The sequence below is a fragment of the Zonotrichia albicollis genome, chromosome 2 (genome assembly GCF_047830755.1).
Source record: "Zonotrichia albicollis isolate bZonAlb1 chromosome 2, bZonAlb1.hap1, whole genome shotgun sequence".
Classification (NCBI taxonomy): Eukaryota; Metazoa; Chordata; class Aves; order Passeriformes; family Passerellidae; genus Zonotrichia; species Zonotrichia albicollis.
This window is the reverse complement of record NC_133820.1, coordinates 73,075,836-73,101,478: the sequence shown is the minus strand read 5'-3', so window position 1 is coordinate 73,101,478 and position 25,643 is coordinate 73,075,836. Positions and strand designations below refer to the sequence as shown.

Here is a 25,643-nt window from a genome sequence, read left to right as displayed (position 1 = left end):
ATCATATTTTTCAAGATAATTTCAACTTGAATAACTAAAATCCCCTTTTCTTTCTTAAACACTTAAAACTTTACAAATAACAAAGTTTTATCATAATATAATTACATTATAAAAGAAGTGTATTTCTGAAGAACCCAAAACCTGTCTAATTAGTGGTTTGGTGCTCCTCTTCTTCTTGTTTTGAAATCAAGAAAGGAGGATTATGGGTGGATAAAAGAAAAGTGGAAGTATATGGAAGAAGATTTCATTGTGGTGAACTAATCTCAAGATTTTTTTTTTCCAAATACACTAATTATGTATGAAGTTCTTGCTAAAAGGTTAAGAATATGTTAGTATTCCTGATGTTTTGTGTTTGTAATGAGCTGCAGCTGTTTTCCCACTGTACCTTGTGTATTCTGTATTCCTGTAAAATGAAAATAAGGGAAACATAATGTATTTTAATGCATATGTCTCTAATTGTTTTTTCTTTTATAGAGATTTTTCTAGTTCATTGCCGTTACTATGGTGTTTTACCACTTAAGATTTTTTAAAAAAATATACTACAGCATTTGCTATCAGTATAGATTCTTCTCCCAGTTTGCCAGGGAAGAATATACTATATACTAGTTATTATGTGTCTGTTTTCCACAAATGCTAAATTTATATTCTTAAAACCAAAGTTTAAGAAAAAAACCAAAAAACCCCTAAAAAACCCCCAAAAAAGTGGGGTTTGCCTCTGAATCTTACACCTGTAGGTTCTGTGATTTTTCTTGGTTTTTCTAGAAATTAATTCCAAAGGCAATATTATCTTGCTGAGTAAGCACAGCAGTCATCCTTGAGGTAAATTAGCTTCTACATCCACAGGAAGCAAGCAAGAAAAGATAAGATTCTCAAGAAAACCAGTGAGACGATCAAAAGAAAACTACTGACATGGTGAGCTTAAACAAAGCCTAAAAAGTCAAGTTTCAGCATCACTATAAAGTAATGAAACCAACATTGTGGTAGCACAGTAGTGTTTCAATCAAGGTGTGCATGGAAGCAGGTATTTCAGCCCAACAACAGCCATCAAGGTTTTCAGATTCATAGAAGAGGAAAAGTTGATTAGCAGAGAAAGAGGGGGGAGGAAAGAAGAGACAGAGGAAGAGAGATCCCTGCTGTTAGCAGGTTACTGACTTCTTCCAGATCATCCATGTGATGTGTGATGCTTCATGCTGCTTTAAACCTGCAAATGTTATTGCTGCTGTAAAATGAGTGGCTTCTTAAGGTTGAATCTTTCTATGTTCAATCTAAACTTGCTGATATTGTAGCTTCCTTGGAAAAGCCATGGTGTTTGCAAACATTTTGAAGCTGAGAGAGAGAACAGAGCTGGATTTGTTTCAACAGAGGCAAATTGGAGGGCTTTGAGTAACAGGACCATTGAAGGACAAAGAGCAATAAGTAAATGGAGTCAGGGAGAGGTTTTTTAATTTTCTTTAGACTTCTGTCTTCCATATACTAGCTAAAGTGCAAACTGATCTATTTTGTATGCAGAATTGATTTTATATTTTACAGAGAATATAGAACTAAGTCTGTGAAAAGAGGTTCTTCCATCTTTACAGTATGCGTAGTTAATTTTTGTTACAGCAAGAAGAGGTAGAGAAAAATAAGCTGGGGCTGGGTTTTGGAGCAGATAAAGAAAAAAATGCACTCTCTGTTTCCAGTAATTTAATTACCATTTCAAAGCTGCTATTTTGCATATGCCTGAACTTCCACAATAAGCATAAATATGATTTGTTGAAACCAGTGATATGCACTTTTCTCAATAGGTTACTTGACTGGAAAAGATGTCTCTGAAAAGATGACTCTACTTTTTCCCCTACAAAAACCACCATCAATCAGATCAATTTCTCTTTATTTCCATCTAGTAAATAATGCAGTTGTTGGCCAAAATTAGTCAAAAGTATAATTTTGGAGCATAAGTCTATTAACATATGTAGAAGTAAAGAAACCAGACTGTGGATGGAATGACTGATGTATAAAAAACTTCCCATGATCTCTTCAGCTTTTGAGATTGTACTGATATTACAGGTGTTTTGATGGCAAACACATTGCTGAGATTTCTTTTTTTTTGTTCTTCCTTGGTAAACATATCATCAGTCAGAGCTTCTGTGTCAGCCACCTTGGGAAGGAAGCAGCAGCAGCAGACACACTGAAAAGCCCCTTCTTTTCTGGCAAGAAAACTTTAGTTCTACTGCTATTCCCTGGCAAAATTTTTCTCTCTTTCCCTAAAACTGGAGAGAATGCTCGAGACCAACAGCAATCTTCAAAATGTGACTGCTGGAGAAACATATAAACTGCTGGCACTTCAGAGCCAGCACAATTGGAATAAAAAAGGTTTGCAGTTGTGTTTGTGGCAGCACTTGAGATATCATAGCCAGTAATAGCGAAATAAATAAATGAGTAAATAAACATTAAAATAAAAAAGGCCTCAATAGCAGAGAAATATAAACAGAGCATTAAAACTGTCATTAGAAGACACCAGATATATCTGAAAGAATATCAGCTTGTGTTAACAATCTCTCCTGGAGACCGGATGCTAGGAATAGATGGATCACTGTCTCATCCAGTGTAAAACTTCCTCTGTTCCTTTTTTAAATGCTATTTTTAAAACTAAGATAAACTGTATTTAAATACAGGAAGTAGACCGTGGACAAACAGTCTGTTATAAGAGATTAACAAATTTCCTTTTTTTTTTTTTTTTTAATGAATATGTCTTTTTCTGTTCAAGACAGTCCTTTTGGTGACCAGAATGCATTTAATCCCTTCCAAGTTGAATTTTGACTCTGCTCTAGTGAACTTTAAAAACTGTAATTTATTATAATTTGTTGATGTCACCAGGATATTTTCCATAGAGAAGGAATAATTTTGTCAAATAAATTGAATGAGAAATGTGTTTTCCTTCAAGGTATAGGCTTATGTCTATACTTCTTCTTGCTTCAGATAGTCTGTGTTTTCTATTTCAGTCTAAAGGTACTTTTACCACCACCATGGCTGCACAGGTTTTGGACAGGCCTAGTAATCAAATTTCTTTTAGCTTCTCTGCAGGCAATGTCAGAAGAAAAATACTGGGCACTGGGGCTACTATAACTCGTTTGCATTTTGTCTATGTTGAGGCACTTTTAATTGAATCATAGGTGACATTGACTATTGCACATTCTGAATTAGGATCCAGGCTATTGGTCAAATTACAATTCTTTGAAAGGGGAGCTCTGTAATGATGTCACAATTAAAATCCAACTTCTTTTCAAGTCAGTGGGAATTACATACCCAAATGTCTTCTGTGCCTTTGAAAATCTCCGCATAAGTTTATAAATTTGATCACAACAGTCCCTTCTGGCCCTCTAATCTATGAATCTCTTAAACTTCCTACCATGGGAATTAAACTAATTTTCAGCTCATAGATTGGTTATGCTGAGATCCACTTCATTTACTTACTGATGGGATTTATTTTTCCCTGTTTTATGCTGAAGGAAATATAAAACCCTCTTATAATTCATGCTAGCTGTGGCTGAATTTGTTTGTTTGCCAGTTTATTTTGGGAGGTAGATGACCATTTCTGTATATGTCACTTAAAGCAAACAACTTAGTATAAAACAAATAGTTACAGTTTTTATTATGTGTTTTTAATATTATTTCAACAGTAAAGAGAGCATGCAATCAGCAAAAAGAGAAAGTAAGCACACTGTAGGGCTGGAAGAGAAACCTTATTTTGATTTTTCCTTCCCCAGTGATGCATGGATGAGAAGCCATTATGGATTCATGCACTATTTCTATATCCCAGGAGGACTACAAAGTGACTTTCTTCTTTCTCTGTAAGACTTTCTCATGAAACAGCAATGTGAGACAAATAACTGGTAGCTCAAAAATTTTTCTTCCTTTGTCCTTTAAAAGAACCTTGAAAAATATTAGCTTTTTTTCCTAAAAGCTTAGGGTCCTGTGAAGAATGAATCTTACTTCTCAATGTAATATAGGAAACTGTTTTCCAACAGCATGGGTTGGACTAACAAGAGTAGTCCCTCAACACCCTGTACTGTACAAATGTTCAGCTCACTGCCATTGTTGCAATATTAGAAGACATGGTGATGAAAAAGTTGGATGTATCTGAAATATAAGCAGTTGCTTATTTGTTGCTTATTTAATTCCTAACTATGCTTCCTTCTAACTGCTCTTGCTTTGAACATTTGTACATTATGAGAATAATATAATTCTGAGATGCCTGTGAGTTTACTCATTTAGTGAGATCACCATCCTCTTATTGATAATCACTTCTTGCTCAAAATTAATCTTTGCAGGAATGTTTACAATTCACAAGAATATATTTTTACTGAAATGAAAAGCTTTACTGTGTTTTGGAAACCTGCTTCCCTGTAAATATAAATATCAGTAAGTCTATTAGAAAACATTTCACTGCTTTCAGAATTTCACTGTTATTATAAAAATTTCAGTGTAAACACCTGTGCATCTTGTTTGTCAACTGCATACTTTTATACTATGTTGAGAGCTAACTGGACTGACAAAGATAGATAGTTTTCTCTGGAATTAACCATAATAATCATGGGACAAAAATCTAGATCAGCTTTTATTCTGGTCTGCCTAGAAAGATCTGACAACATTCTTACTCCCAGCTTCTTGGAAAGGTGCTATGGGCATCCAAAAAATCCCTCTAGGGCCCAGCTGAGACACCTTATGGTGCCTTGCCTGCCCTCCAGCAGGCACGGACTTTGAGCGTTGTGTTTTCTGCCTTTGTATGAGCTCTCAGACATTCTGGTTGTTCCAGTGGAACCAAACACCTGTGTGTCAGCAGCTGAAAGAAGGATTCTGTTCCAGGCTGTGTCTAAGACTGCTCAGCCTGCCTAGTAGCTCAGTGTTCATCTCCCATTATGGAAATTGCTCAGTACAGTCAGTGGGAAACAAGTCATCTCATGCTAAAGTCGTCCCCTACAATTCCCCTCACCATGAAAAGTCTCAGAAGGCAGGAAAATAGAGAAAGATGATGTAGAGGCAGGTAGAAACAAATTAATTTTTTTTTAGTAACAAAGTTGGGGAAAAAATATTATAAATTAATTCTCATGAAAATTAAAATTGAGACCTGCCAGTATCTCTTCCCTCAGATCTTCAATTTCCTGTTTTCTTTAGCTGAGGCATTGCTACTTAAAAGAAAGCCTGGTTGAATGACAAGTTCACAGAATCTTAGACTGCTTAAGTCATGTTAAAAAAAAAGTATATAAAAATTGTATTGATTTTCATCTTCTCCATCACTTATATGTAACTCCAAAGAAAATAATTGCTTTGGGTCTGAATTGCAATTCAGTGGCCTTAACACATGCACGTGGTGCTGTTTCAGTTTTCTGTATCTCATACATTCATGTGGGGCTGACAGATCTGACACAGTGGGGTTCAGTGCCTCTCTTGTGGAGTGACAGATGATCTGGTGCATTATGAAAGCATGCCAAAAGTGATATTGTTTAACTCCAGTTAGACAACCAAATCACACCTTTTTAGGCTGGAGATAATGTGTCAAGTCAAGAGAAAAACTTTCACTGATCTCCATGAGACAGGATTTTTTATCATAACCCCGTGGTTATGATAGCCACAAAATATTAATCACAACCTCTTGTCAGAGGTCTCAGAGTGTCATTGGTATGGAACTTTTCCTCCACCAAACATTAGCAACACAAGGTATTTTGCTGACTTTTAAGGTAGTTGAAGAAGGACATAGATGTCAGTCTAAACATCTGTTACCTGTGAAAGACATAACTGAGATGTATTAAGAACCTTGTGTGCTCACAAAAGATGTGCTGTAAACTCTGCTAGCATGATAAAAGCAATCAAGTTTACCTGCAGAAAAATACAGTGGCATCTGTATTTATTCAAATTTGATTAGTTGTCTTAGGAAGTTTTTTATTTCAATAATTTTCATGGTGGTAAAACAATTGCTAGTAAAATCACATCATTACTTATGCAGAACTATCTTTTTGATCATTTAAACACTAATTAAAATCACTACTTGAATTATTCATAAAACTTTCTTAAGAAATGGCACACTTAAGAATGAGTGCCTATGAACATAATTGTTTTTGTGAATTATTCCATTTCTTTTGCATGACAACTTGGCAAAAGAAATTCATAGTATCACACTTCACAATTTATTTTGCTTTGATGTGATAGGAGTTTGAGCATGATTTTGCTTATATGAAGTGACATTTGATTCAGTCTGCCCTGGCATGGTCCAGCAGCACTCTAGTTAGAAGTTAATATATATGACAATTTCAAGTGGATTGCTTGATACTAGTAAGTATTTTGTAGTACTAGGGCTTATCCTGATGGAATAGCTGGGAAATGTGGCACAATATGAACAATGCTGAAATAGGTTGTTTGCTTCCTTAAAAGGCAAAGAGGCATCGCACTGCTGGCTGCCAATCAACTGGATTTCTTTTAAGGAATTACTCTGCTAATAAAATGGCAATCAGTTCTGAGAATTAATTTAAACATAGGCATTAGGAAGTCCTCAAAACCTTTTAAAGTTCCTTAGAAAACATCACTGAGGCAACTACCAAAGAATTATACTGCAGTGGTTAGGATGGCATCAAATAAAAGAGAAGGGTGAAAAGAGAAAACACATGAACTTTCAGTACAGAATTGTGATGCTGAGAACAAAATTAATCAAGACACCAAAGGACGATGAGTGAAGAAATTCTTTAATCTTTAATTGCCTATACACCAATGATAGGAGCTTGGGTAATAAACAAGCATAATTGGAATTGCTTATTTATGAGCATAAACACAACCTCGTTGGTATAACAGAAACCTGAGGGGATGGTTCACGTGACTGGAATTTTAAAATCACCATTTATGAATCTTTTAGGAAATATCATTTAGGCAAAATAGTAAGGGGAGGAGCACTTTTTCTTATAAAACCCCAAAAGACAGTTCTATCTTTTCTTGAGTTAGAAATAATTTTGAGAGGGAAAAAAAAAGGGAAGTATAGTAACCAGTGTTTATATTAACAAACTTGGGAAAGAGTAGCATCTACAAATCCACGCTCCTCGGCAGCTATGCAGAGAGAACAAATTTACAAACTCCAGATTGTCAAATCACACTGTTAAATGGATAGCTGGTTCCTTCACTACTTGTAAAATTCAGGAAAAATTAAAAATCTGAAATAGTTCTCTGTAGTCAAGGGTAGTTCATACTTCATGGCACAAAGTAGAAACTAGGACTACCATTGCTAAAATACTTCTGCAATTTCTTGCTATTATGTAAGTCAATTCTCAAATGTCCTCTAAAAAAGGCCTCGACAATAAACATGTGGAAAGTCAAGGAAGTCACTGGACTGAACAAACACAGCTAAAGGCCACTGCAAAGTGAAAACCCCCTGATATTAAGGTTATTTATCTTACCAAGTGAGAGGTTTAAAATGACCGTATAATGGTTTATTAAAAAAATTAAAAAGAAGGCATTAAAAGATAGTTTATCAATGCATAAAGAGAGTTAATGTTCCAGTGTTTAATGCTTGTTTTGGATGAAACGTGTTTTATCTACACTGTGTGTAAGTAGTTCCTGGAAGATCATAGCACAGATCCCTCTTATACCAGCTAAGTAGTTGTGAATCTAGATTTTTTGTCAATGGAAAGACCCCAGAAGTGGAGCATCTGGGAAACTACTGTGTTTCATTTCATGCACTTTGTCACAGTGCCATGACAACACTGGCCATTGATCTCTTTGATTTGTAATTTTTTTCTGTCTTTGTCAGAAGTGTTTCTCTTAGAAAAACAAATCACACCAAATGCTATTGAGTATTAGCTGTATAATGAATATAATCTCTGGATAATTTTAACTAGGGTAGAAAGCAATGAGTGTAATGTAGTTTGTAAGGAAGATAGTAAAGTCCTCATCCAACTGCTTGAATTTGCTACAATTGTTGCTACAATTTCTATTAATCAGCATTATGTATGTTATACTGAGTTCATACTTTGTGTATATGAGGCAATTTTTTTGTCATCTGCTGTAAATTTTAGAGTGACAGAAGGGTAATGAGACAAAGTGCCAAGGTGTTTGAAAATCAAATTACCGCACCTTGTGTAAAGAGCCTGTAAACTATTACTGCTCAAAGATTTTCATGAATTTAAACACATTGTGTCCTTAAGCTGTAGCATTTAAATACCAGAGCCTCAATTCAGGGTAGGTAAGCACATCTGGGCTGTACATCTATAAACACAAAAAAAAATTTCTTTTAAGCTATATTTTGGTTGGGAAAAAAAAATCTGCAGTATTTTCTTTAAAAAGAAAACTCTTGCGATATTTCTCATTATTTAATTTTTTTCTTCTTCTGTGATTATAAAAGGTTACTGGGTATATAAAATTATAATGGTAGTGTAGTAAAAGGGATTATAACTCCTGAGAACTGCTCATATACATTAGAAATAATAGGAAATGCAATAAAGAATAATTAGCAACTAGGCATGAAGGTTCTGTATGATTGATCTGATAACCTAGTTGAAGACAGAAAGAAATGTGACTCAGTATCTGAATATATGTGGGAGGCAGAAAACCTTCTAAACCTAACAAAGTTGATTTCTAAATTATTTTTAAATTTAGCACAGATATATAAATGCTCAATCATACAGTCTTTTTAATAAAACATTCCTTCTATATCCTCAAGTATTCATTCATGTGACTCTCAAATTTGACAGTATAGAATCCCTTTATTTACCCAAATTTTTAAATTGTGTCTAATTGAGTCTCCTTCTTGGCTGTGATGTCAGACTACAGATTACAGGAAAGCTGGTGCATCACAAAATGAGTACATTATTCTGGTTTCCAAGTGACCTGTGCTGCACAGACACAAAAGAAATTAAATCATTTAAGTGAGGATTGTTCCTGTTACCCTTGTTATTTGAGAAATTCAGTGCATAAAAAGCATTTTAGTTGCTTAAAATAAACTGCATGTTGCCCTTAACTCACATCTTTGTTTCATTTGTAAAAATATAAACTGCTTTTCACATACAAAGCACTATAAGGCACAGAATGATACCTGTAAAAGTTTGAACACTGCTCCAGAACAAATACAAACATAATGCAGCCTTTGTGACATAAAATGAATGTAGCCTATCTAATCACAGCTGTATATCAAAAGGCCAAGAAAATATGGTGACTCATTCTCCTTGGCATAGTGTCTCTAAGTATTTGTTGTGTGCTCTGCATCTGTTACATGTCAGGTTGTTAATGCTGTGTGTGTTCATTAAAGGTAAAGTGCCTTCTGTCTGTTATAGTCCTCAAATCTGTCTCTGAAATCCCTACTTGAGAACCCATGATACATTTTACCAGATTAGGTCCTCTGGGAGGTCCAAAGAATGACTAGTAGTTTTTCTGTTCTCAATCAATTTTTCTATCAATGGTAACCATTGTTCATTTATTTTAAGTCACATAAAAATATTCATTGTAGAGTTATTCAAGCAAAAGACAGTAGAGCAACCAGTCCTGATACAAGTAATTAAACATTATCCAATACAGCCTCACAGATTTCTGTCATCATCTTTGCTTTAACAGGCCTTAGGCATATTCATAATGTAAAAGAATATTCTTTATTTCCTATTGTATTGGTCTATCTGCCTACAGATGGAATTGCATTATCATGGGAAATTAGTTGTGTGCAGAACATGAATAATCTAGCCTTCTCTTTCAACTTTTTTCTTCATCTTTTCCAAATGAATTTCACCTTCATCCATTCCATTGACTGAAGTTATTGATAGCCTATTCTTTAGCTTGGTCAAGGAAGTGCTCATAATGTTTATCTTCTTCCTTTTGATGTTGGTGATTTCTGTAATCTATGCTTTTGCACTTGTCTGTGCTCATCAGCCCTCTCCTCAGGGGTTGCTGGTTTTGGTCTCCAAGGCATCCAGTACTACTGCCATGAAACTACAGCCTTGCTCTGGAATCATTGTTTAGTTTGAACTTCTGCTAAAACTGTGAAAAATCAAAATCAAAAAAAGCCAACCAAATTCTAGAGCAATGGGCATCCTTGAAATAGAAAGGATTTACTTAGCTAGAAAAAAAAAAAAAATTTGCATAGAATTGCTCAAAAGATGCACAGTTTAGCTGTGGTAAAATTGGATTTTAACAAAGCATCTGAATTAAATTTCGTTAAAGCTTACTTAACAAGCTTAGATTGATAAAAATGATTTTTATAAGCTGAGGAAAAAGGAATTATAAACAAGAGATAGTAAGGATGAACAGTTCAAGGATCTCCATTCTTTCAGACACAGTTATAAGTGCAGAAACAATGAGGGCTTTGGTAAAACAGAAAGGAAGTTTATAAGAAAGGAAGTTTCTAAGTCTCCCCCTTTGTATGGGATCTTCAAAATCACTAAACAAGTTTGTTTTGACTAAGAAAAAACATATGCAATGGATAAAAATAGTACTGATGTTTTGTCACGGGTGTTAGTGGGGTTAAGATATGACACCAAGGGGAGGAAATATTTTTTTATAGTCTTGTAAGGCATGTGGTTGCACTCGGAGCAGGTGCCCAGACAGGGGAAGTGGGGGCTGCAGGGTGCCCTTTGTGGGTGCTGCCCTGTCTGTGGGTACTGCCCTGTGCTGGACACAGCCAGCTCCAGACCTGCCCAGCTGACCCACCACAGGGCACGGCTGGCTCTGCAGCCAAAGGGATGCAGTCTCAAATATGCACTCTGTGGAACGAGGCTGGATCCACTTACACAAATAGTGGTTAGAGTATTTCTTGATTTTTTTCACATCTAACTAGGATGTTTCATAAGAACAGTTGTATATTGGCTGCCTCTTGCTTTGTCATTGGCAGGGAGCGGTGGGAACGCAATTGGGACAGAATGCTCACGGTACCATGTGCTACACACAGCCTGAATAAAACACTCAGTTTTTATCTGCTGGAGTGGAAAGAAAATGGAGTTTTCACCTTGTAAGAAATGTATTTCCAACACTAAGGTCTCTTTATGGAGATTGCTGAGGTGAGGTTGTTACTGTTACAGTGCTGTCAATATTCATTAATTGCCACATTCTCATGTAGAGCATGAAATAATCAAAAGGAGAAATCATGTAAAAGCAGAATTACTTGAATTTTTTTTTCTTTTATTGAACTTATGCACCAAATCCTGCCTTGGTGAAGCCAAAATTTCTCTTTAAATCTCTTTCATTAAAGAAAAGTAAAAGTAATTTTTAAGTGATAAGCTTACAAAACATTTAAAAAGTTTTTCTTCCTCCCAAAAATCAAAGTTTGCATATGTGTAGATATACAACAGTACTATAAAACTGCATCTTGATATATTAATGCTACTTTATTAATTGTTTATTACTGGTGACTGGGGTCAAAACAAATAGAAATACTTGATGTTTCAGATGATAAAAATTTATATGTAGAAATAAGTCCAGACAACTGCTACAGATACCATTATTTGAGTGTATGCTTTAGATCAGCATTATGATGAAACAGTCCAGCCTTAGGGGAGTAAATGTGAAGACTATCTATGTCCTGGATTGCTAATGTTCCCAAGTTCAAGGTGTTCAATAGGGAGAGATAGGCTCCCCTGGAGGGCAAGGAAAAATCTAAAATTAGATTCAGTATTATTCCTCTTCTGAGAATTATTGAATCCTCTTCTGAATTGCCTGTAGAGATCCTTCTGTCTCTCCACTAGCTGTAGAAAGAGACTTAGGAGATTAATTCTCCTATGCTAAAGTTCATTTTTTGAAGCACTGCTCTCCTATGATTGGTTCAGGTCATCTCAATAGGAACTGCAAGACTTCTGCCCATTTCTGTGGACTTTAGATACATCTATTTCTTGTCATGGGAAGAGAGCATTCATCTAGAAATTGGGATGTTTCGATTTTTTCTAGGAAAAAAATTGTCCTAATGTTTTAAAACCGAAAACCAGAATATTAAAGAAATAATATGCTGTAGCGGACAGTATTGCATTGCCCCTCTTGACCTATAACAGAATAATGTTCAGATGAAAAGTAAGTGAACAGAAAAAATAGGAAATGAAATACAATTTTCTTCCCCACATGAAAGGTTCAAAATTCATATCTAAATTAATTTATATCATTTAATAAGAAATGCCAAATATTTTATCAATTTTTGTGAATGAAATGTTGAAAAGAGATTTCCAAAAATTTTGCAGCAGAAGTATCCCTGGAAACTAAGCTAATCACATTTGGCTTTTAATAAGAAAAAAGCTTATGCTGGTTAGCTGTAGTTGTCCAATTCTTCAAAAGACCTCTGGTGGATCTCTAAGATTTAATAATTATTTCTACATTGCTAAATACATGGTTGCCAGGGAATTAAATTTAGCTCTGGGACATGATGTGAATATATTACAACTATGGTATTAGGAGTAACTCTGTTAGTGTATAGAAGCATCCACCCTACATGGCTGTCAGTCTCCTCTCTCTGTACTTGTTTGTCCTTACAATTACTATTTAACGATATGATATTTAGGGTACATGTGGCCTGCCAAGTTTCTAGGGTGCCCTCCACTGGTCAGTTTGTTGAGACAAGACCTACATGGGAAAAAATTATGGAAGGATATTTATAAAAACCTGGAGATCTGCATAACAGAGGACAGGTGACATTGTGGCTGGTATAAGGAACTTAAACTGTCTGAAGCTCAGACATACCATGGCCTCGGCCCTACTCCTGCAGCATTCATGCAACTATTATATCTTTGTTTTTGTAAAGCTAGGTTTTATTATGACACAAACAGACAGGTATGAGGCAGCTATAAGCAAAAGTCAGATCTGTTAGAAATGAGAAATTAAAATATAAATTGCAAACAAATCCCCTTCCTGACCGTCCTTGCACCGTAGATTCTTTCCTAAGGTTTACTTTTTAATCCAGCTTCTGCTTTACAGCAAGGTGTACAGAATTCCTAATATTACTTTGTCTTTATCACCCCTGATTGTCCCAGGACATTCCACAATCCTACTGGTGGCTTGCAAGATCTCCACTGCCCCTCTACCTCCTCTGTGAAAGGATGCTGTGTCCCTCTCAGAAAAAAATCTGTGAGGCAAAGTAAAGTCTTTTCTTTGCTGAGCCTGAATAATACTCGCTTCTGAAAAACTATTATTTCATACAATTTTTTTGTCAGGATGTTAAAAAAAGGAAAGTAGTACCATTATAAGCAAAACCTGTGATAAATAATTGAATCTTACTGAGATATTCATTTTAATAACATTTGTTCTGACTGCCCATGAAAAGCATAATGACTTCCAATGAGCTAAGCCCTTTAAAACTTTCTTCAAGGCCTGGGGTATAATTCAAACAGAATAAGTCTAGAATATTCTTTGATACTTAAAACTTATATAGTTACTTTTATCATAAGTCTGCTTGAAGTCAAAATTAGCACTAAGATGATTTAGAGAATAGCAGAGGATAATGCCTGTGCTTTTTCAAATTTGGTTAACACCCAAATATTCCCTTCACATTTAAAAATAATACCAGACTGGGGCCAGACAACATATATTTGATCATATTAGGAAATAGTGTAGTTAGCATAAAAAATATATGCTAAAATTTGAACTCAATGAGTACATGATAATTTTAAAAGGAAGTGCTGTTTTCCTTTTATCAAGGAAAATTATAATTTCACATTTTTTGAAAGGGAGATATTCACATAATCAGTACAATATGAATACAGAACTGTTCACTTTTCCAGTCTTTATTGATTAGAAACAATGCAAATGATAAAAAATTTAAGTATCATCAGGCATTATCACCTATTGAGTTCATTTTATTAAAAACACAGGCTAAAAAAAGAGTAGCAATTTTGAAACAGGTTTTTCATCTTGCCAGAAAGCCTAGAATCTAAATATATAGGACTATGCAAGCATTAACTGTTTCATTTAAACAGGAGATATAATGCCAGATCACTTGACAAAATGCCTAATTATTTAATTAACTAATATGAGTATTTATCACTGAAAGAAGTGTATCTGAGGGAAGTTCTTTAGTGTTCATTGGTTTATATAGTTATGTATTGGATTCATTGTAAGTAGCCCCTCAATGAGTCTTGAAGAAAGGATATTTCAAATAGCAGTCACTTGAACATTTGATATACTGATGAAAAAATACTGATAAAACAAGTTTGATGTTTCAATAGCTGCTTTGCTGAATGTGTTTCTGCACTGGTAAACAAGACATATCAGCCTCATTTTCCCTTCTGTAGCATTTTGGTGTAATTAATTTTTTCTGTTAGTTCTTTTCAAGAAGATTATTACATTTCTCTGTCAACTGTTATTTTTTTGAAAATATAATTAGACCTAAACCTTTCTGGGATCATTTTATCAAATTTGATAGTTTAAATGAGAGACATTGTCCTTTGCAAATTCATATGTTTTCATTAGATTAAAAGGTTTCCCATTAGAACTTTTCATTTAAATTTATATGAGATTTCTGATGTGTAATGTGTAATTCCATGCTTCACAATATTCAATTTCTTCTGCAATATTATCCAAACACTGTTGCTTTTTCATTACATTTAGTGTTACATTTCCCTCCTTTGGTGCTCTTATGCTAGAGGAGATGATAATTAAAACTACACAACTTTAGTTGGGTTTTTATCACAGAAAAAGATATTTTTATGGGCTCCAAAAAAACCACAAAACACTAAGAGCTTCACTAAACCTTTAAATGCAGTTCTAATGAGACAAATTCTATACTGAAATGGATGCTGGTTAGCACGATGCAATTTTTTTTTCCTCAATCTGTGAAAGTTAGGGTACTGCATAATATTATGAACCTTAACAGAAATAATAGCAGCAATTGTTTCTGTTTGTTTGTTTTGTTTTGATCAAAGACAAAAGAATGGGATTTGAATATGAATCTGAATGTATTAGGAAATGATTTGCTGGCGGCAGTGCCGTTCTGGTGAGCCTGGTGATGGGAGGGACACAGGTTAAGGGTTTGCTATGCATTGAGACCCACCCTTGGGCAAGGAGATGTCACTCTTGAGACACTGTCTTGGTCTATGTTACGTGGAAATGAATCATCTGCACTGTACACCTAACTGGATATCCTGTTAAATTCTACTTTGTGATTGAAGATTTTGTTTGTTCTTTAAACTTGAAGTGAGGGAGTTTGCCACAGCCTCCCTGCTGTGCTCTTGGGAGAGGCAAATTCCTCTTCTGAAACAGATTGCTGCTTCTGCTGAGTATTAAAGTACATTTCACTGATAACACTGAAGTATGGCCTCGTGCTTTGAGGGTAAGATTGTCAATCAGAAGGAACAAAATGGGAACTATTTAGATAATTTATTTTGGAAAATAAATTGTTATGATAGTTAAGTGCAGAACAATAGTTCCACAATTTCAATAGGTTCTTTTGAAAAATATGCTGCATATGCCCCATTCTTGCAACTCTTCAAGCATTTTCTGCCTACAATGACAAGAGATAATCTTAAAAAAAATAAATAATCAGGATTCAGCTGCTTGAGCAGGCTAGTTACTTTGAGAATCTGAAAATAGAGATGGAGCCTTAACCCCCAAGAGTTGAACATGGTCAGACATCATATTCCAGAACACAGAGAGGCAGTGATTTCCCACTGGAAATCCCTCTGATAGCATATTGTCAGCTCTGAACTTTCTAGAATTAAGTACTTATGGCCAGCTCCTCTCCTGGGAGGCAGGCAAAGACTTCCCTGACATCTATGGATAGTCAATACAGTAGTCACTGGGACAAGGCTGTGCCTTATCTTGCAGTCCCAGTGGCATAGCTTAGAACAGAAACATAAATCCAGGTTTCCTACAGTCCAGGTTAAAAAAACAAAATTCCAGACAGCAGCAGTCTGAGGGAATGAATAATTTCATTACTCTATCTCAAAAAAAAAAAAAATTGCATATCAAAAAACACCACCCCAAGACACCAAACCCCACAACACACAAAAGAATCTGATTTCCCATAAAAGAATCTGATTTCCCATGTCCCATATGAGAGGTTGACCCACCAAGTGAAAAATCAATAATTTCGTTTTCTCTTTTCTGCCCAACTGATTCATTAGATTCAATGCACCATTCCCCCAGGGAATTGATGAGAAGTCTTCCTAAGTGTAGGAGACACCAATGGCTCTGAAGCACTCAGCAAGATCTGTGTCTGGTCAAATACATATGACAGTTTATAGATGCCTACATAAGTGTCCCCGTGACTGCATCACAAATGTAGATACTCTAGAGATATGAGGCATTTCCAACAGAGGAGTTCATCTGAATGTGGAATCTGTAGTTCAGTAACTCTAGACACTCTAATTAGACACATTAAGTCACAATTAGACACTCAAATTTCTGTATGATCAGGAGTTTCAAATATGTCTAGGTGGAAAAGAAACATAGGCTTAAATAGTATTCAATTCAACTGTGTTCTGAAGTCACTTTTAGAAAACTTCATCTGATCAAATCAGCCAACTGTCTGGAAATGGAAAGGTAGCCCCAGCTGCTCCTAAAGTGCTTGTATGCCTTACAAATGGGAAGCACATTCATTTCATACTTGGGCCACTGCTTTGCAGCATGGTCAGTTTGCAAATAGACTCAAGGGAGGCACATCCCTTCAGGATTCACTGAATGTAGCTGATATGCTCAGGGACACTGAGATAATTGTACTTGCCTGGTATCTTTCCCATATAGTGACAGTGAAGGAAAAAGTACATCTTGTCAGGATCATCTGGGTTTTTTTTTTTGGCATGTGTAGCCCTCTGTAGAGATGTAAATGACGGTACAAGTTGCAAGGTTTTATAGTGACATAGACTGTGTCTAAAAACCAAAGCCAATATGAAAGCGGCAGGCTGTAGTGAGGAATGGTTCCTGCTCTAAGGGCCAGTCATAGGACCTGAAATAATGAAGTAGTTCTGATAAGGTCTGACACAATCATTACAGTCCTATAGAGTAAATTCACTGTCAGTACCAGCTGTTCAGTTACAGGTAAGGCTGAAATTTTCTGCATTTCTCATTTTCTCCCTGTTCCAAGAGAAATGTTTATAGAAATACTGCTTCCTCTTCAAATTCATAGAATGAAAATTCTTGCCTCAAAGGTCTTTTATTTATCTCACTATTGTATTGCTCCAGGATGCTCTTCAGAGCATTCCTTTCTTCCCTTTAGGAAATTTTTATGTTGTGCTTCCAGAGCAGAATCAGCTGCCAGGAAGTGAACTCTTTTATTTTCACAATCATGAACAGCAACAACCCACAACTGGCACTCTCCTGTATCTTTTTGGCCACTGCTGCAGGAGTGAAGGCAAGGAGGAGCAGGACATGACATGAATTGTGTATGCACTAACCAGGACCAGTAGGCTGGCATGATATCTTGGTGAATGCCTCTCCCCCATAAAGCTGCAGTGCTCTCTTGTGGGTACACAGCAGGCACTTCTGGTTTGCCTGGAGGTGTGTCTACAAAGTGGTCTATTGCTCTCCTTTTTTTCATTTCTACCCTTAAGAACCTGCCTATCAACTACTATCTGTTATAATTGTCCTTGTGGAATTATGTCACTGGTGAATCAGGGGCACGCTTCTTCATTTGCATGCAATTTTTCAAGTTAAAAGCTATTAAAAAATCAATTGAATCTTTCCTGTACATTAAAATTTCTGTGGTTTCTCCATTTTCCTTTCTCAGTTTCTCCATTTTCCCTTTTCATTCTTTTTTACTGTTCTTCCAGAATTCCTGGGGGGTTTTTTTTGCCCCCCCCCCCCCAATGTTTATTCTCTTTTATTTTTTGGCAACATTTTACTTTCAGCTTTATTTTGTGGTCTACATAAAATTTCTACACACCAAAAACATGTAGTTACTTCCTTGCTTCTGCTTTGTTTTTTGGACCTCGCAGAATTGGCAGAGCATCCACAAAATGCCCATAAAATCCTAAAGAAAACAAAGTAATTTCAACATTTGAAACTATACTAAGTCAGGTGGCTTTATCTGGACAGTATAATATTTCTGAAACATGGAGCACTGCATACTTACTGAAATGCACTATTCATAACAAATGTTTTAGTATTTCAAGACCTGGACATTATTACTTTAAATAAGAAGTAATAAATATTTTGACAAACGTTGCAAAATCTGTGTCACATGCAAGAAGCTGTTTTCTCTTTTCAGGTTCTCTGGAGCTTCCAGGTGCCAACACAGACTAAAACAACAAAGGGTGTGGAGACAGATGAACATTCACCTTACTGAGATTCAAGATAAATGGAAAATTTTGGTGGGAGAATTGTTCTTTGTATTGTCTAAACTATATTGGCAGAAATTCAGAGAAGGTGATTTGCAATGTTATATGCTTTTAGGCAAGTGAATGAAGAAGCAGTTTTGCTGAGATGACCAGGTGATTGGAAGCATGGTATGGTAGCAATTTAAGAAAGCAGACATAGAAGCCAGAAAATATCCAGAAAATGTGATTTCAGAAGTAAATAATACTACTGAAAATCACATAGAAGACTCTGGCATGACAAATTATCACCGTATTTGTCAAATAACCAAAGGGTTACCAAAGGGATTGAGATAGATTTAGAAATGGGATTCAAATAGAGTTAGGCTTTTAAGCTCTGGAAGTCTAATATCTTGTCCCCATAAGCAAGCAAAATAATCTAGCAAGTTGCCAATTGATATAAGCATTTCTGGAGAGCAGGTTTGTGCACAAGGGCAGACCTCTTGTGCCATACACACTCCAGGAGACCTTAACTTGATTTTAACAGGTTGTCTATATCCAAACTTGTACCTACTTGTAGTGAAACATTTGCAGAATTTGAACTGATCCAGAAGTGTATGGAGAGTGACTTTTAGGCTGTCCAGGTGACTCAGGAGCACAGGCATTAGCAGGCTCCTAGGTTTCTTGACTCTTCTAAAAATTTCTGCAAAACAAAGCATTTTCTGGGACTCGAGTGTATTGATTTAGTTTTTCCTAGTGAAGTGTTAAAGCCTATTTTCCAGTTTGTCTTTGCCTTGATTGCAACACACCTCTCTGTGGTCAAAGTAGAAAAGCAGTCTGTGAGAAGCACTCACACACACTCATTGTGTGTGCTCATCTTTTTGATCCCTTCCTTAAAACCCTGCACGACTCATGAGAATGTGTTTATAGCTGAATAGCCCTGAAATGTTATGTCGCTGATGCAGATTGACCTCCATAAATAGCATGTCCTCTATACCAAGATCCATTTTCTCCACTCTCTACTGCTCCTTTGAGATGATTTTTACTGCTGTTCCTAGCTCTGGGGATTTTTGTTGAGAGCCTGTTTGCAGAACACATACCACACATACCTTTCAAGGCTCTCTGACTCTTATTACTGATATTACTTTTAAAAATGATTTAGTGAAGGCTGCAGATGTGCTAAATGGTTTGGCAAAAAAGCATGGAATGCCTCTGGAGAGGGGCACCCACCTGCTGACTCATGAGTCAGTGCTTCTTTGGTTTTACAGTGCTGAATGTAAAATAAATAGCAGATGATGAGAAATTTTGTACACTACAATAAAACACAGAGCAGGCACAGTTCATGACCAAAAAGTAAATCACTGCTGCACATTTTGTTACAAAATGTACCTCTACTGTTCTGTTTCTCAAAATGCTTCAAATGAAAATGCAAAAACCTCCTGTTGCAAAGCATTTTAATTTCAGATCACTCTTGCAATCCTCTGGCCTGTCTGTTTTCTCCCACAGGAAGCAGCACCTTCTTTAAGTACTAAGTCACAAGTGGCAAGTGCCTGACCTGAAGTATTTGGCAGCTATTAAGTTTTTTCAGAAATAAGAGAGAGGGAGAGACAGATTAAATATCACCATCATAAGCTGCTGTTGAGAAGGAAAGTGGCTAAACAAAATGCATTTAGCACAGACACAGTTCAGTGCCACAAACTGCACTAATGTGATGAGGTAAAGAAGGAAAAATAAAGGAGTGTTGTTTCATCCTCCCCTGGATTGTGGTTGTGCCCAGTAGTGGGTTTCTTAATGTTTCCATCACATCCCCCTATTTTTAGAAGTTAATAGCTCGACTATAACAATTTGCTTCAGGCTGAAGCTTGGCGTACAAGGTCTCAGTCAGGCAGCACATTTAGTGAAATAGAAGATTACCCATTTTAAAGCCATATTTTTTTTCTGTCATAAAATCTAAAAATATTCTCCTTTTCAGAAATTACATTTGGCATCTGATTTATCTATAGTGTAATATGATACATTTTCTCACTGCATGAGAAACCAATGAAAATCCTCATCAGAAAAAAAAAAGGTGTTGGTTTTTTCTTGTTTTTGTGTACTGATGTGAGCCTGGTGACCACTGTATTCACACTTTTCAGACTTTAAAAAATCTGTAGCTATTTGAAATTCAAAGAGGTATAGAAGGAATAGATTATATGACATTTGCCTTCTGTGTGATTTTTTTTTGCTTTGGGGAAAGTCAGGAGAAAAGATATAGGACTAGTTGAACTCTGAGTTTAAATTAATACTGCAGTTCTTATTTTTTTATAATTTTCACAAACCTTTATTTCTTGGGTGCTTCAGCAACACCAACCTGAAAAGATACTTGCTAGAAAGACAAGGTGATTTGTCTGAACAAAATGTGAATCTTACAGCACAATGCCTGTAAGTCGCCTGTAAATTTATTTTTCTGTATTTGGACTTATGCTAAGTACAGCAGAATAGATAGATGAAAGGAGAGCTTTAGAGAAGAGGCAAACACTTAGACTTTTAGACAAATTAAGATTATTGCAGAAGTGATGCAGCTGTAGTTTCAAAAGTAGTATATTCACATTTCAATGGTCTAAAATACTGGAAATAGCATTAGATATTTTGTGTTGGTTTAGAAATTCTTTCTACTTTTTGGAGGTGCATTTATTTTTGTTTGTATTGTGGCTAAGTGAATATTATTTTCCCAAGATAATATTACCTTGTTTTATAATGCTTCTGGGATTTTTATGTCCTGAAGGACTGTAGCAAAGCCCCCTTTTTCCCCACATCTCAGTTATTTTACTTACATAAAACTAAAATACTTTAATTTTTTTTGTTAAAGCACAGATGACACAGAGAAATACATGAAACTTCCAAGGAAATAGTGAAAAAGAAAAGGTATCCTGTCTCTCAGGCTTTCAGGGGTGTTTCTGCAGCCCAGTGTTCTGGACATTGACCTGCTCTGAAATGGGACTATGACTCTGTTAAACAGTCTGTTCATTGACAAAGCATCATGATAATGTGCCTTTTCACTGTAGCATCTACACCAATTCTTGTTATAACTCAGCTAAAAAACATAGTATCAGGCACTCAGTGCTTTAAAAATTACCTTGCACTTTTTTTCATGCTATGGAATGCACTTTGCTATCACGAGTTTCTCTATCACCTCACTCCCTTATGTGGGAGATTTTATTAGCATCTTTCTCCTTTTTTCCTATTTTCCATTTAGATGTGAATGACTCAGCAATAGGCTCAGCAATAGGGACAGTCTTTGTAGGAAGCTGAGTCACCTTCAGGGTACTTCTCTTTCTTTTTTTTTTTTTTTGACAGGTATGGCACTACATTACAGGGTACTTAGAAATTAACCAATTTGTAACACATCTTGTTTGGGTGACTTGCTATCCTCTCTCCAAAGAAGGGAATCCTACCTGATCTTCTCCTGCTCTCAGTCTCCTACCAAAGAGTGAGAGCCTACTTCTCAGCTCCACCAGGCTACTGACACGTAAGCATGTCACAAGGGAAATGTGCTGGACAGGTGCTCTAGATGCTTCTGACAGCTCTCTAGAAAGTTGTAATTATTGGTCCTTTGTTCAGTGTGGACTGAGGAGTGTCTATGTATTTCTTACACATTATGACCTCTAGAATAAGTACAATATTTGTGGCAAAAATTTCAAAAAACAACTATCTTTAGTTTAATCAGGCAATGGAAAATCTGTGTTTGAACAGCAGATGTCTTCTGTGAAATATTGAAGAAAGAGAGAAAAAAAAGCCTCAGGCAGTCTTTGGAATGGGCATGCTTATCGAACAGATTTTAACAGACTGACCAGTAAGTTTGGTTGGGTTTTTGTTTTTCATCTTTCTGTCATCTACACCACAGCTAGTGTGGAATAAGCCTTGATAGAAAGGCTGGAATTTATTTTTAATTCCCTATTCTTAAATTTTGTGAATGTCCATGTTACATAAACTAGATTTGGTGAAGAATGACAGATGTCAGATATCCTTCCTTCCTTCCTTCCTTCCTTCTTTCCTTCCTTCCTTCCTTCCCTCCCTCCCTCCCTCCTTCCCTCCTTCCCTCCTTCCCTCCTTCCCTCCTTCCTGCTTTTCTTCCCTCCTGCCTTCCCTTCCTTTCCTTTTACTCCTCTAAACATCTACATTTATCCTTTGAACTTGTAAGTTATTATATATCATACCCAGTTAGTTTAAGGTAACCTTCACTTTAAATTCCATGGGTTTTGTTGGCTAAGTCAGTGTTTCGACAGCATTATTACAGTTTTCTTTGTGTGAGTGTTGTCAGGCAGACACTTAGCACAGGTAAGTATATTGCAGTTCTGCTTGGGGCTTATGGTGAATGTCACCTATTAGGCCATTGCAAAATCCTCACAACTGCTCAGAAATTCCACTGTATGGAAAAATTGTCTATTGTTAAGCAGAGCTTTAATTAAAGCCATACTTTGTTTTCAATCCAATTTAAGAACAAATTCAAAAAAAGGAAGATGTAAATTTTACAATGCCTGGCAATGTATCCAATTCTGAGCTGAACAAAGAAGCTTATATGCTGAAAATCTTGTAGGAATAAAGCAAGTAAGATAAATAAAAAGCTTCCAGTGCTTAATTCCAATCGTCTCCACAACAACTGGAGCTGCTGATAAGACACCTACTCAGAGTAATGATGCATAATGTGAAGAAGCAATAACCCAGCCTGCATAAGTATGAAGGAATGCCATTCTTTTAAAGAAAAGTGTGGCAAATGTGAAGCTCTGTTAATGTTCTGAGCCATTTTCAAAGATATTTTTGTGAAGATAGAAAATTGCAAAGGTTTATTTTTTTTCCAAGTGTTATAGAGAGAACCAGAAACGTAACTAATAAGAGGGTATCACACATTTGTCCATGTACTATCATGTAAATATTTATGTTCTGTCAGCTCATTATTAGTGGAGGTTCTAATAGGAATATAAATATTATAAAGTGTGTTTACAACAGATAAATCATAGGGGTGCTGAAGTAATTTGCAACATTAAAGCTCACTTTGGATAATTACAGAGCCCCAGAAGATTGCCCCAGAAGATTGTATTTATGTATTACAAAGGAAGGGGATGTTCAGAGGAAAACTGTTCTGGGTTGCTGACATTCTGAGGAGGCTGATCCTGCCTGGAACTGACTTAGGAACATATGCAAATACTAATGAAGTATTTTGTGAATAGAAGGGTAAGAATCAGCATAGTTTCAACTGTAAGGCTAACCTTATTCATTTAAATTTCATGCAGATGAATTACTCTAACTATTGAAGTAATGTAAGAAAAGATTAGTTAAGATTAAGCTGGCAATAAAGATACTGATGTTTTATTACACACAGAGTTCTATTTTGCATTTTTTGTGGGGGTCAATTAGATTGCAATGCTGTTTATCCTTGTTTTAGAAAGGCTATTTTCATATTCTTATTAAAGCTTATTCCTGCTCTTGCCATCCCTTCCCTCCTGATCCCCATACCCATTTTAACCAGGCAAACTAAATACAAAATGTGTCTTCTACTTCATGATTTAAATACAGTTAAGAACAAAAGAAAGCAACCGATTTTCGCCTCCATCCCAAAAAGGACTAAGCAGAAGAGACTTTGGAAGGTCATATTATAATGAGATTAAAATTGTAGCTCTCTGAGTTTAGCAGCAAATAAATGTAGTTCAGCTATTTTCCATGAATGTTTTATTAATAAGATTAATTTAAAGTGAAATATATATTATTCTATTCTGTGACAGGGTAGTCAATGTCTATCTGGTAGATGATCGCTCAAGTAAAAATCCATGAGAAGGAAAATTATTTTCTGAACAACAATAAAAGAGCTTAAAATTAGAGTGAAATTTATCCATCTCATGCTTTTTTTGTCATGGTTGTAAAAGCTATCAAAGCCTTTGTTGCTTGTAGGTTTGTAATTTTTCTTTCCTACACTGGTTATTGGGCCTGGATTACCATTAGAGGACAATTGATATCATACCTTTTGGTCCTTTTCTGCCTTCCCCAAAATGTGGTTGGAATGGTGTGTTTTGTTTTCTTATGTGTTTTTTAATTTTATTTTTCATAATAGATAGACAAATTGATACGTAAATAAAGCATACTAAATACAATAATATGCAGGCTAATTGGTTCTGTCAAGGACAGGGATCAGGGTAGCATCCCTCTGAAGCAGGGGTTACATAATTTATGGATTTCTTCATGCAGAGCACTCTTTTAGACAGAAACCACACATTTGTAGCAGCATTTGTCCTAAAGCCCAGCATGTTAGAAAAAGACAAGGCAGCTGTCTTCACATTACTAAACTCATTGCCCTGCCCAGTCTGGCTCTCTCAGCTCCTCACTACAAACCACCCATTCTTCCTCTTGATACAGATGAGAACTTTACCTGCTAGGGCTTGAATCTCTGTCTTAGTGTGTTACAGACAAAGTTGCCATGCAAAACAAAGCTGTGAGTTACTGCTGGGAAGCCCATGGTCCACTGGGCTGCCTCCAGGGATCTCTCACTTGCTCTCTTCCCAAACACAGTCTCATTTTCTTGACATGCTCCTTTTTGACTTGCCAATGCCAATGTTCGTCATTTCCCTCATGATGTGCCAAATATCCTGTTATGGGATAGGCCTGGAGAGAGAACTTCAGATAGTGAGAAACTGAATAGGAGCTGACTTGTTAACTAGATTCAAGAATATTATAAGTACTTTCTATTTCTAGTACTCTATCTCCTGTGTGATTCAAAGAATTAATTTAGATTAGCATTTAACCAGATGGAAGTTGAAATTTATTTCTGAGAATAGAGTAGGTTTAATAGATTTTTCCATTGTTATTTTTGTATTACCTTTTTATCAGTCTCTTTCATTTCAGATGTCATCTCCTTTCCTGTGTTCTGTCTTTGCCTTCAGGTTTTTAGTGGACTTTGCCATCAAACCAGTTTCAAAATTTAACCCTTTAACTCTTAGCATTGTTTAGACAATGGGATATTTTTATACTAACCTTTTGTCTACTAATAATTTCATATAGATATTTTTGTATGTTCAACTAATGAACGCTCATTAAAATATAATCAAACTGAATGCACTGAAAATCTGTTACAAAAAAAATGAGAAAGAGAAGGAAATTCAGCTTCTCCCCTTATACCACTTTCATTGTACTGAGAGCTGTTAGACACCTAATCTTCTCAAGCAGTGGTTCTATGCTTTTAAGAGGATTATATTATTAGTAGTTTAATTATTCATTATGCACTCTTTTTACGAATGCTCCAAAGTTTTTGTCACTTGATTTTCAAAAATATAATGTAATGCTTTAATTTTTTTGTCATGATTTGTTTTGGTTTCACCCATCTTTTCATGAAAGATTTCTTCAAGAAGGACACAAGGAGATGTCTGTAGGAGAAACAGATAGATCCCCTGCCAGTGCAGTGACTCAGGCCACTGGGAGACTACATGAACTAGCTGTACAGAGTCCATG

At 35.9% G+C, this 25,643-nt stretch overlaps 1 long non-coding RNA gene across 2 annotated transcripts in view; it reads left to right on the top strand.

The window, feature by feature from the left end:
• The window catches only part of LOC141728340 (uncharacterized), a 63,574-nt gene extending 43,898 nt beyond the window's left edge, over nucleotides 1-19,676 (top strand). Inside the window, exons 3-4 of one of the 2 annotated variants that reach the window (XR_012579261.1) lie at nucleotides 10,835-11,000; nucleotides 18,122-19,676. This is a non-coding gene — a long non-coding RNA (uncharacterized LOC141728340). Of the gene's footprint in view, nucleotides 1-10,834; nucleotides 11,001-12,953; nucleotides 13,642-18,121 lie in introns of those variants that run through there. The other variant, XR_012579260.1, reaches the window with a different exon arrangement.
• Nucleotides 19,677-25,643: the final 5,967 nt, after the last annotated feature.